This window comes from Mandrillus leucophaeus, unplaced genomic scaffold (genome assembly GCF_000951045.1).
Source record: "Mandrillus leucophaeus isolate KB7577 unplaced genomic scaffold, Mleu.le_1.0 Scaffold142, whole genome shotgun sequence".
Lineage (NCBI taxonomy): Eukaryota > Metazoa > Chordata > Mammalia > Primates > Cercopithecidae > Mandrillus > Mandrillus leucophaeus.
Window position 1 is genome coordinate 2022363 of NW_012101388.1, and position 13748 is coordinate 2036110.

The following is a 13748-nucleotide window of genomic DNA, read 5'->3' on the forward strand; positions in this document are numbered from 1 at the left end:
TTCATGACTAAAACAGTGAAAGCAATAGCAACAAGAGCCAAAAATGACAAATGTGATCTAATTAAACTAAAGAGCTTCTGCACAGCAAAAGAAACTATCATCAGAGTGAACAGCAAAAAAAACTATCATCAGAGTGAACAGGCAACCTAGAGAATGGGAGAAAATGTTTGCAATCTATCCATCTGACAAAGGGCTAATATCCAGAATCTACAAATAACTTAAACAAATTTACAAGAAAAAAACAAACAACCCCATCAAAAACTGAGGTTCTGTTTTATGTGTGAGTGAATGTTACCAGCTGATGACAATAGTTGAGATTTCTTAAGGTAATATGAGCATGAAGTCATGAAAAAAGAAAATGAATAACTGGAATCAACATTTATAAACTTCAATACCTCTAGATACATAAATCATTTGTAAAGCATAAAAATAAAATTACTAGATTACTAATGTGAAAGTGCATTAAATGGCTACATAAACAATTTTAAATAAAAGTTACAAAAATATCAAGATTCACATTACTTATTACAAGTAATGTGAATACTCATAAGATGTCACATTACTTATTATAAATTAATATTAACTGATTAGAACATTTTCTTACAGAAAATATGTTTTTGACCCTTATGTATATTTTTTTCCTTTATAATGAGATGCTTAGAGAATATTCATATGCTAACATTGGTATAAGAATGATCATTTTATCTCTTCGTTTACCATTTTGTACATAGATTCTAAATAAATACTGACCTTTCAGTTTGTCATTAGTAGTCTCATAACATCTGGCCCAAGCACGCTGAGATCCATATAAATATGCAAGCTAAAGCTCATGGACTATTCTAAAATACTTGCCATACTTAGATTCTTTATTAATGCATTCTACTAGAGCTGGAATGTGATTTTCCTATATCTAACTCACCAAATCGTACTCATTCATCAACACTCAATTTGAAAGTTATTTCCTTGCAGAATCTTCATTCTTTCTTGTAAGGCAAAGAGACTTTTCTCTTCAACTCTCTGCATTTTGTGCCTGCCTCCCTTCAGGTTCTTATCACATTCAGCTGGGCAGTGTTAGTTGAGTCTATTTCACAACTTCCCTTTTAAACCACGAGCACTTTGAGAACTGGAATTGAGTTATTATTCATTTACACAAGGCAACAGTGCATAGCATAATGTTATGTTCAGAAGAAGTACTTAAATAATTAATAAACATAGGATCAACAATATTACTTGGCTACAGTCAAGAGCCAGTCTCTTTTAATTTTTATTTTTTTATTTTTTTGGTTTCATAAAAACTACCTTAAAGTGTTTGCTGTATTGGATTATAGCTCAGGACATTGCATACCTAATTGCTCTGCTTGCTACAAGTGTCCTTGAATAGGACTGTATTAAACACTGACTAGAAAAGATAGTGAGATATTAATAATAAACCAAAGGCAAACCAAAGGGGCAATTGGACAAACAAAATTTAAAGCATTATTAAGACATTCAGCTAAGTATGTTGTATATTATTTATTATTTTCTCACATTTGTGAACTTATTATCTTAAACTTTAAAAAAATCAGCTTATTTTGCAAGAGAGAATGAAATAGTTTATAGATTTAATTATGCATCATTAGCTGCAGGGTTCTTTAGGTTCTTTATCAGAAGAGGTAGCACATATATAAAAAAATACATTATTTTGATTAAAATTTCATGAAATTATTTGAGGTATCCCTCTCCTTAAATCTAATTCTTATAATGGGTTATCTGAAGTATATATGCTGCTCTGAACTTTGAGCACATTTTATACAAGACTGAACAGAGAAGGGAAAGATAGAAAAATAGGGACTTGTTATAAAATATTGGTTTTATAAATAAATAAGTGTCCTCAATACTAATCTTGATGAAGTTATAGGCACCGACTGTTGGGCATGATAGTGTCTCATCACTCTAGTATCCCCCAAAGAACAGCATTTTACAAACAGTGTGATATAGTGGATAAGAGCCTCTTAAAGAAGACCAGTTTAACTCTTATTTCTCCCTGACTTGGAATTTTTTGTCCAGGTTGATCACGTATTCTTCTTTATTTTCACATCCAGTAGTTTCAGTCTGTTTCTGTCTCTATGTACGTTCTTTTCTTCACCTTTTCATTCTCCATATTCAGTTATTTTATAGGAAATACAGTATATATCAAAAGTAACATATATGTAATTATATTACATATGAAATACATAATTATAATGAATAAACATACATGTATAGATATATGTATATCCATATATATAGAATAAATAACGATTGAATGCCTCCAATTAACATCCTGTATCTTTGAAGAAACTCCATTTAGGAAATTATTTAAAAGATATATCCCATTGAGGAGTGTATAGGCTACTCAAACATTTGTAGTGTTTTATCAATCTTGCAGAAAAATTTCATATGCATGTGTGTATATAAACACACAGGTATAAATGTATATTATATACATACATTTTAAAATGTTATGTTTTAATATTTATTGAGCTAAAAAGTTGTCTGTGTCCATATTTTGTTCTCAATTTATTCATGCTTGCCATCCAAGTTAAAAAAAAAAAAAAAAAAGATCATCTTTCTATAATTAGACAAAGTGTCAATGGGTCCATATTTAACAAATAACTTTTTATTTATTTATTTATTTGAGACAGAGTCTCGCTCTGTCCCCCAGACTGGAGTACAGTAGTGCGATCTCAGCTTACTGCAGCCTCTGCCTCCCAGGCTCAAGCGATCTTCCACCTCAGCCTGCTGAGTAGCTGAGACCACTGGAGTGCACCACCACACCTGTCTAACTTTTTAAAATTTGTGTAGAAAGAGAGTTTCACCATGTTGCCCAGGCTGGTCTCCAACTCCTGGACTCAAGAGCTTCCCAAAGTGTTGGGGTTACCAGGTGTGAGCCACTGTGCCTGGTCAACAAAGAAGTATTAAACAACATTTCTTTTGGTTTGAGAATGTTTACAGTAAGTAATCCTTCAGCTTAAGGTATAAAATAGGCCAGGCGCGGTGGCTCACGCCTGTAATCCCAGCACTTTGGGAGGCCGAGACTGGGGGATCACGAGGTGAGGAGATCGAGACCATCCTGGCTAACCCGGTGAAACCCCGTCTCTACCTAAAAAATACAAAAAACTAGCCGGGCGAGGTGGCGGGCGCCTGTAGTCCCAGCTACTCGGGAGGCTGAGGCAGGAGAATGGCTTAACCCGGGTGGCGGAGCTTGCAGTGAGCTGAGATCCGGCCACTGCACTCCAGCCTGGGCGACAAAGCGAGACTCCGTCTCAAAAAAAAAAAAGGTATAAAATAGGGTATAATTGGCAACTGACTAAGAACTAAGGAAGTCAAGAAATGTCTACAAACCAAGTGGTTGTGAAAAACTGCGTATTTGGAAACAATTCCTAAAGAATAACAAAAATAAATATAAACACTAACCTGAACCCATGTAAAATTCCACAAAACGACAAACAAGACAAACGCAGAAAGAAATAGTAATTCTAATAGTGGTACATGAACAAATTAAATGTTAAAAAACATCTGGTTTGTACTCAATTCAAATTGTCGAAATGTACTCCAGAAAACAAAAGATGAAAATGAGAGGATATATATTTATTTTGTATTCTAAGATGAAAGGGGAATTTACAGTATTTATAAAATTGCAAATAAAATAAAGATGTAATTGTAAATTAAAATCTGTTTGAGTCAAGAAAATGTAAAAATTGACATTAAGAAACTAATTAGTAAGGTGTAGAACAATCTTGAGGAGTTCTTCCCAGAATTTATTGGCCTAAAAGATGAACGGAATGTTGAAAAAACAAAGATACGAATATACAATGAAGGGCCAACATTGGGATAACAATTGTATACATAGAATGAGACCAGAAATGATGAAAATAATTTTAAATTTATAGATTATGGCAATTAAAATTTGGGAAATTAGAGAAGAAAATAGTAAGGAGTTTCTCCATTTTTCCTATGGTTACTTTTTAAAGTTATTTAAACACATTTAAATGTAATTTTAAAAACTAACTTGAATTAAAACTAAAGACAGAATAAACATACCTGGTTCCTTAGGGGAAAATAGTTCATATAAAGAAGATAGAAAACAGAGGATAAGTGAGAGGACACTAAAAGATATATCATAGTAAAAATATATGTATCTGTTATTGTTATGATTATTATTATTATTTTATTGAGATGGAGTCTCACTCTGTCACCCAGGCCAGAGTGCAGTGGTGCGATCTCAGCTCACTGAAACCTCCACCTCCCAGGTTCAAGCGATTCTCATGCCTCAGCCTCCTGAGTAGCTGGGATTACAGATGCGTGCTAACACACCTGGCTAATTGTTTTATATTTTTACAAAAAAATACAAAAAGAGACGAGGTTTCGTCATATTGGCCAGGCTGGTCTCAAAATCCTGACTTCAGATGATCTTCTCACCTCGGCTCCCAAATTGCTGGGATTACAGGCATGAGCTACCGCACCCGGCCTATATATATCTATTATAAGGGAAATATATGCACACACTTTTGTGTGTGTTTGTGTATATATACACACACACGTGTGTGTGTTTAATAAGAGAAGAAAACACATCATAATAGACAAGAAAGAGGACAAATTCTATGAAGGAGAGTTGGTTTGTTCTCAATAGATGTACCAGTAGGTAATATGCTCAGGATATTGCATGTTTTAGTTTATCCATTCGTTCAATACATATTTATAAAATGTCAGATTTTTTTCTGACATTGTACTAGAGTACCGAATATAGATGATTAAATGAATAGATCATATTCTCATAACATCCTCAATCTCGTGTGAAAGGTAAGCAAGCAAATCAATAATTCTTACATGATTGTCCATTGCTATGAAGAGCTTTTAGAGCTGGTAGTCAGTGCAAAAGAATTTATATCACACCAAAGTAAAATGACTAGACAAATAATTTAGGTTTCATTTTAGAAGAGCCAAGATCAGTACTTTATGACTATCTTCATTTCTGTAAAGCCACAGTTCTCTGTATCTAGTATCTGACATATCTAAATAATTTAATTTGCTAAAGAAAAACTAGAAGGTTCTGAACATTAGCAAAGGAGAAATTCAGAAAAATTCTACTGTTGTATATGCTGCTTACTCCTATTCAGTCATAGAAATACTAAAACAAATGAGGTCAATTTTTGAAGATACACTATTGTTTCTGTTGCTTATATTAGAAGACTACATGTAGAGTTTGTAGTTAACACATGGAGAAAAAAAAACAGTAGGATTCTTTATAGGAATTTTTGCTCATTTCTTTCTTTTTCAAGTTGTGAGTCTACAAACTGTGAGGTAACTTTCAATGCAAGAAAGATATTTCTTTGATATACTATAAATATTGGTAAAGTGCCTGGGAAATGTTAGCTAACTGTGAAATTAGAGGAAACAGTTCACGCAAGAACTCTTTCCCTTTTGAAACAATTCCTGACTCAAGAATTTCCCCAAAACATTCTTAATTTCAGTAACTTCCTAGAAGAACTCATTGACCTTACTGAGAACTGTTATACTTGTGGTTATGATTTACTACAGGGAAAGGATACAGATTAAAATCAGCCAGGAGAAAAGACACATGGGCAGAGTCCTGAAGCATATCAAATGGAGAGCTTTCAGTTGTCCTTTTGCTGTGTGATTATACAGACACTCTTTGTATTGCTAACCAGGGAAGCTCACCAGGGACTTGTCGTCCGAAGATTTTATTGGTGCCTCATCACATAGGTGTGAGTGATTGCCCACATGGCTTCTCTCCAGCTTCAGCTTCTCTAGAGGTCAGTTTATATCATGGGATCTTATACCAGAGCCTCTAACCTGTATCATATTGTTGGTGTGGTTCAGATCCCTCACTCTAAAATTGTTGCTATCTATGTGGCTGGCTCAAGGCACCCAGAGAAATAAAGATGCTCCTATCAGGCATGATGTTCCAAGGGACTGCAGATTGCCTACCAGAAGGCAAAGGCAAGGTCCAGACCACTTTTTGGACAAGGTAAAAGTCTGTGTTACACACTAGCTATTTTTAGTAATTTAAGTAATGATAATAAAATGTATGCAGAAAATTAATACTAGGAAACTTGTTATCTATAATACAGATAGTTGAAATATAACATTAAGGAATTAGATGTTGGATGTTTTCCTCAGTTTCTTTTCTATTCAGAAGATTTTAAAAAATATATTAAAATGATCAATCCCAGCGTAATTACACAGAATATCTTTGAAATTGGACTTTAAACTTTAATTATTGTAAAAATTAAAGAATATTGACATTGGCAATAAACCCATGTTTAAGTGACTATTCTACAGCTAAGGTTCAGTGAATATTAAGCCAATCCCTTTTGGAGATTCTTGAATAGCAAGTGTCCTTAAAACATTATTTTAAAGGTGACTAAAATAACCAACTTTTGAAAATCAGTTTTTAAAAATAGTTCCCCTGTTTCTGGGACCTTATAAGGCAGGTTGTTCTTCTTTTTCTCCCTCAGGAAAGGACATTTTATGACTAGTCATAAACCATTAACGGTATAGGATTATAATTGAAATGCTGACATAAACTTAACTATTCTAGTGAAATCCTCATCACTTTAATCTCTTAGCTGGTGAAGGAAAATACAATCAAGTACTAAAACAGACATTATCTGATATTTTGTCAGGTGATGGGGGCAGTAGTCTTGTTCAATCCAGTACAATTTGATGCTAAGATACCTCAGGTGATGCACAAACATTCTGTGTTTTCACATGTGCACATTCCATCCATTTAAAAGGAAATACAAACTTCCCATTCTTTCTTCAGACATCAAAATGGGCCTCTGAGAAAATTCAAATGGACCCTCCAATTCCCATCTACTCAGAGGTAAGCAACTCACTATTAAACAAAAAACCAACAAAAAAAATATGAATTCTAAGATAGAAAACAAGCAACCATTCAAAATAATCACATGTCAGTTTCAAACTGGTCCAATTAGTTCTGTATCCACACTATATCCTGTGAGTTTTATCTCCACCTCAGATTTTGTTTTTAATCTCTGTGGATTTAAGTTATTTCTATCTTCTCTGTGTGATCACCAGGCTTTGAGCTTCTTTTTGAGGGGTGAGGCCATGAATTAACCACCTATGCATTTTCCAAAAGGGAGCTTTATAAACTTCCACAAATAATGCTCCTAAAACACGATTATCAATTAAAAAATCGATCTTGTAAAATGTTATTTTTTGAGATACTCTAGATAAATCATATAACTCTGGAATCTATAGCTCTCCTTCTCCAGAAAGGGAAGTTTGGGTTTTCAGAGATGTTTGTGATGTTATGCTGGTGTACTGGAATTTTATATAAGGTATTGTTAGCAATCTCCTGACATGATGAGGTATAATTTTTGCCTGATACCATATGCTAAGTACATAGAACTTACTAATAATGGCCACAGACCCAGTTTTTAACCAGTTTGCAGTCTAAAATTTATAATTTCCTTCTCATATTTATGTTTTATCTTTTTAATAGGATATTACATTTTTAGTCATGAAATATTTATGCAACAAAACTATATTACTGAAATAGTTTTTGAACATAATTTCTTCCAGACACATTTGGAGAGGCATCGATTTATTTACAGATTCGTGGTTCTGGAACTTTTTTTCAGTTACTAATAGTTTGTCTAATACCGTGATAAAAGTTTTCTAACAAGTTAGGCAGAGTTGGTTTCAATAAATGACTGTTGTATTTTACTAGAACAACTGCATAAAATTTTAATGCACGGTGAGGATGAACAAGACTTTTCATTTCAGAACACGTGTGTATGCGTGTGTGTGTGTGTGTGTGTGTATTGTCTTCATTCATTTATTCATTGTTTCTTTTTATTTAAACACATTTTGAGGAGAAAAGTATGGAACCAGGTAGGCAACCTGTGAGCCTTACCATTCCTTCCTCCGAAGGGGAGATTTTGAGATTATGAAGGTTTCATGTTCTAGGGAGATGCATGCCTACAGTATCCAGAAGCTTAGCTTAGGCATAAAGCAGAGCCTCCACTTGCTCAATGACTGCATAGGAGGAGGTTTAAAAAAACTAAGAAGATGAATCAAACACTGGCATATTTTCCAAAAGACTTATCACTCAGAGAGCACTAGATGGTGAAGGAGAATGTGATGTGACAAAGTGACATAGAAGCAGTTATTTCTGACAGGCTTTTTATCTATATATTTGCTAAACAAATTTGCCTTTTGTTTTTTTTTTCATTTTCAAAAGAGGAGGAGAGATAGTAGAGTAGAATGAGGATACGACTTAATAGCACTTGTTAACCCAGAGTAATAAGCATGGTTGAGTCTAGAAAAGACTGAAACTAGAAGTTTCAGGTTCACACTAAATGAGGCCTGAATCCTCCACCTGCCTGGAAACACGATGCTTCCAGGCTGCCTATGGTACAGAAGTCAGATTAATTTTTACAGATTGTTTCCTAGGTCTTTAAATGACTCATAGAAAATTAACATTTTGTGACCTTACAAAAAATTAAATCCTACTTACCGTTCTATCCAGAAACACCTAAGAAACGGTTAGTTGCCCAGAATTTTTTGTTTGGTTGTTTTTTCACCAAATTCTGTCTTGGAAGGGAACCAGTCCTGAGGAAGGCCTGCCTAGGTGTTGCCTAACAACGGCAGCAAAGTGACTTCAGGGAGCCATCCACGCAGCCAAGCTGAGGCTAACTCATAGGGGCTTTGAGTGCTCATAGAGTGCTCCTTTAAAACAACTTTCTAGGTTCTGGGTACATGTACAGAATACGCAGGTTTGTTACATAGGAAAATGTGTGCGATGGTGGTTTGCCGCACCTATTAACGCATCACCTAGGTATTAAGCCCTGCATGCATTAGCTATTTTTCCTAATGCTCTCCCTCCCCCAACCCCACAACTCCCGCAGTGTGTGTTGTTCCCCTCCCTGTGTCCATGTGTTCTCATTGTTCAGCTCTCAATTAAGAACCCAAACTGTTTTAAACAAATTCTGTGACAGGGCATTCAGCTACATCATGAGGTGACCATTTTATTTACAGAAAATTTTCATTGGCAAAAAAATTACTGCAAATTAAATTATTATTTGAGTTTTTGTTATTGCCACCCACTAGACATTTTCTTGTCTCCAGGACAAGGAGACAGTGAATCTTCTTTTCAGAAATCCTTCGGAGTAATCTGACTGACACATCACCCCCACTGATTACTAGGCTGATTCAGCTAATCAGGTAGGCTTGATGGCATTTATTTCCTCTTTTACTCATTGGCAAATACATTTTGCTCTTCCATTTCAAACTCTGTTCAAACTTCTATTACAGAAGGGGCTTTCTTTAATCAGCAATATAGTAGCTATGTTTTATAAGTAGAATATATATGAAAATGTGGACCCTGTTATTACATGATAGCACTTGCTTCTTTAGAATTTTTTTTCTAGACTACTAAGATTATTATAGCATGTCAGAAAATTTAGATTCTTGCACAAGCATCAGTTTATTCATGTACTTAGTTATTAATCCATCTGTTTAAATGATATGAAAGTACCAAACACCTCCATAACCCTCAAAGATTGTTTATTTTAGTGAGAGATAGTAACAAAAAGCTGAGATGTATCATAATATAATGTATTCCATGTTAGAGATATCCTCATAGATTCATATAAGCAGTGAATCTAATATATTTATTACTCCATTGAGTTTACAAAATATATACTTTAAGAATTTCATTTTCAAATAATTTTAGACTTAAGGAAGAATTACAAGAATAACACAGAGAAGTGCTGGATTGCCTTCATCTAGGTTTTCCTAATGCTAATAGTTCCATAACCTTGATACTATTGCCGAAACTTAAAAATTACAGTTGGTACAATAGTAGTAACTAATGTAGAGATTTTATTCAGAATTTATGTGATTTTAAAATGAATGTTTTTTTACTTTATCCAATCTGGAATCACACATTGTACAGTCAGTGATCTATATCCATGGGTTCTTCATTCATGGATTCAATCAGCTGCAAGTCAAAAATATGTAGAAGAAAAAACAATAAAAAAAGAGCAATACAATAATAAAAAATCCAAATTAAAAAAACCATACCATATAACAACTATGTACAGACCATTTACATTGTGTTATTTATTACAAATAATTTAGAGCTGATTTAAAATATGTGGGAGGATGTGCATTGGTTTTATGCAAATATTACACTATTTTATATTAGGGACTTGAACATTTGCAATTTTGGTATCTTTGGGGTTCCTGGAGCCAATCCCCCATTTATGCCGAAGGAAGACTGTATTTAGTTTTCATATCTTCTTAGTCTGCTTCAATTTGTGGCAGTTCCTTGGTCTGTCTTCTTTTATGATCTTGACACTTTCCCAGATAAGTGGTTAATTATTTTATTTTTTATTTTCATTTTTTTAAGACAGAGTCTCACTCTGTCACCAAGGCTGGAGTGCTCACTGCAACCTCCATCTCCTGGGTTCAAGTGACTCTCCTGCATCAGCCTCCCAAGTAGGTAGGATGACTCAAAGTATATATATACACACACACACACAAACATATACATTGTATTAGTCCATTTTCACACTGCTGATAAAGACATACCTGAGACTGGGCAATTTCTAAAGAAAAAGAGGTTTCATGGGCTCACAGTTCCATGTGGCTGGGAAGGCCTCACAATCATGGTGGAAGGTGAAAGGCACACCTTACATGGCATGAGGAAAGACAGAATGAGAACCAAGTGAAAGGGGAAGCCCTTTATAAAACTATCAGACTGCATGAGACTTATTCAATATCACAAAAACAGTATTTGGGAAACTGCCCTCATAATTCAATTGTCTCCACAACACATGAGAATTTTGGGAGCTACAATTCAAGATGAGATTTGGGTGGGGACACAGCCAAACTGTATTTTCCACCCCTGGTCCCTCCCCAATCTCATGTCCTCACATTTCAAAACCAATCATGCTTTCCCCAAAGTCCCCTAAAGTCTTAACTCATTTCAACATTAACTCAAAAGTTCACAGTCCAAAGTCTCATCTGAGACAAGGCAGGTCTGTTCCTCTATGAGCCTGAAAAATCAAAATGTGTTAGTTACTTCCCAGATACAACGGGGGTACAGGTATTGGGTAAATACACCCATTCCAAGTGAGAGAAATTGGCCCAAATGAAGGGGCTAAAGGTCCCAATCAAGTCCGAAATCTAGCAGAGCAGTCAATTCTTAAAGCTCCAAAATGATATACTTTGACTCCATGTCTCACATCTGAGTCACACTGATGCAAGACGTGGGTAACCATGTTGTTGGGCAGCTCCACCCCTTTGGCTTTGAGGGGTACAGCCTCCCTCCTGGCTGCTTTCATGAACTGGCATTGAATGTCTGTGGCTTTTCTTGGTGCATGGTGCAAACTCTTGGTGGATCTGCCATCTGAGGTCTGGAGGAAAGTGGACCTCTTCTCACAGCTCCACTTGACAGTGCCACAGTGGGGATTCTGGGTAGGGGTTTCAAACCCACATTTCTCTTCTGCACTGCCCTAGCAGAGGTTCTCCATGAGGGCCCCACCCCTGCAACAAACTTCTGCCTGGACATCCAGGGGTTTCCATACCTCCTCTGAAATGTAGGCAGAGGTTCCCAAACCTCAATTCTTGACTTCTGTGCACCCACAGGCTCAACACCACATGGAAGCTGCCAAGGCTTGGGGCTTGTACCCTCTGAAGCCACATCCTGAGCTGTACCTTGGCCCATTTTAGCCATGCCTAGAGTGGCTGGAATACAGGGCACCAAACCCCTGGGCTGCATGCAGCAGGGCGGGGCCTGGGCCTGGGCCTGGTCCTAAAACCATTTTTCCTCCTAGGCCACTGGGCCTGCCTGTGATGGGAAGGGCTGCCACAAAGGTCTCTGACATGTCCTGGAGATATTTTCCCCATTGTCTTGGTAATTACATTTGGCTCCTCATTACTTATGCGAATTTCTGCAGCTGGCTTGATTTTATCTTGAGAGAATGGGTTTTTCTTTTCTATTGCATCATCAGACTGCACATTTTCTGAACATTTATGTTCTGTTTCCCTTTTAAGACTGAATGCCTTTAATAGCACTAAAATCACCTCTTGAATGCTTTGCTGCTTAGAAATTTCTTCCACAAGATACCCTAAATCATCTATCTCAAGTTTAAAGTTCCACAAATCTCTAGGGCAGGGACAAAATGCCACCAGTCTCTTTGCATAGCAAGAGTGACCTTTACCCCAGTTCACAAATTCCTCATTTCCGTCTGAGACTACTTCAGCCTGAATTCATTTTCCATATCACTATCAGAATTTTTATCAAACCATGCAATAAGTCTTTGGAAAGTCCAAACTTCCTCACATCTTCCTGTCTTCTGAGCCCTCCAAGTCCCTAGGAAGTTCCAAACTTTCGCATATTTTTCTACTTTTTTCTGAGTCCTCCCAACTGTCCTACAATCTGCCTCTTACCCAGTTCCAAACTTGCTTCCACATTCTTGGGTATCTTTACAGCAGTGTACCACTAACTGGTACCAGTTTACTATATTAGTCCATTTTCACACTGCTGATAAAGACACACCTAAGACTGCATACTTTATAAATAAAAAGAAGTTTAGTGGACTCACAGTTCCACATGGCTGGAGAGGCCTCACAGTCATGGTGGAAGGTGAAAGGCACGTCTTCCATAGTGGCAGAAAAGAAAAAATGAGAGCCAAGTGAAAGGGGAAACCCTTTATAAAAACATTAGATTTTGTGAGACTTATTCACTACCACCAGAACAGTATGGGAAAAACTGCCCCGTAATTCAGTCATCTCCCACCTGGTCACTCCTACAACACATGGGAATTGTGGGAGCTACAACTCAAGATGAGATTTAGGTAAGTACATAGCCAAATCATATCATGTATATTTAATGTATACACATATATATGTATTTATTATTTGGCATTTTATTATATGGCTTGTAATACAAAACTATCAATATTTATTTAATTGCATAAATGGTTCCAAGTTTGCCTATTGTGAGCTACTTCAGGTTGGCTTCTGTGGTTTATATATAGTTTTTAAAGGTTTCCATTCTTTTGTGGGGACTTTCTTACCTTTGACATCACAAAATTCATAAGGCTTTTATATTATCCTCTGCTTCAGCCTTGGGATCAACTAATTCTCTAAGGAGCCATATTTCTTTTCTTGAAAAATGGTACTTAGAAACTAAAAACTCAACAGTTAGTGTGCATGGTGCCAATGGATGTCACTGCTTTTGGGTCTCTCAGTGTACAGTTTTAAAACTCATGTATGTATAATAACCTATGTATATACACATAAACACACAGACACACACACACACACACACACATCTCTGACTCGAATTCAGCGTCCCAGGCTTTATTCTTGCATTCTTCCTTTTTTAAATTTGTAACTTATTTCTCTGACAAAAGACACCCAAGTCTCTCATCTGCAATTTATTTACATATTTCTTAAGTTCTAGTGTACATATAATCACAGAACTGTTTATGCATACCAAATTGAGAAATAAATTTTCGAACTAATGTGCAGTATTTGCTTGTGATTATTTTTCTTAAAAAGCAGCCAAATGCTACTTAAGTGAGTTCATTTTTCCCTTATTCCATTCATGTTTATGTAAATGTTGAAAAAAATATTTAATTTTTATTTAATTAGTTGTATAGGTAATTAGTTGTATAGTTTAATTTTACTGTTTACAATTTGAATTTCATTTTATCCTCCTCCTT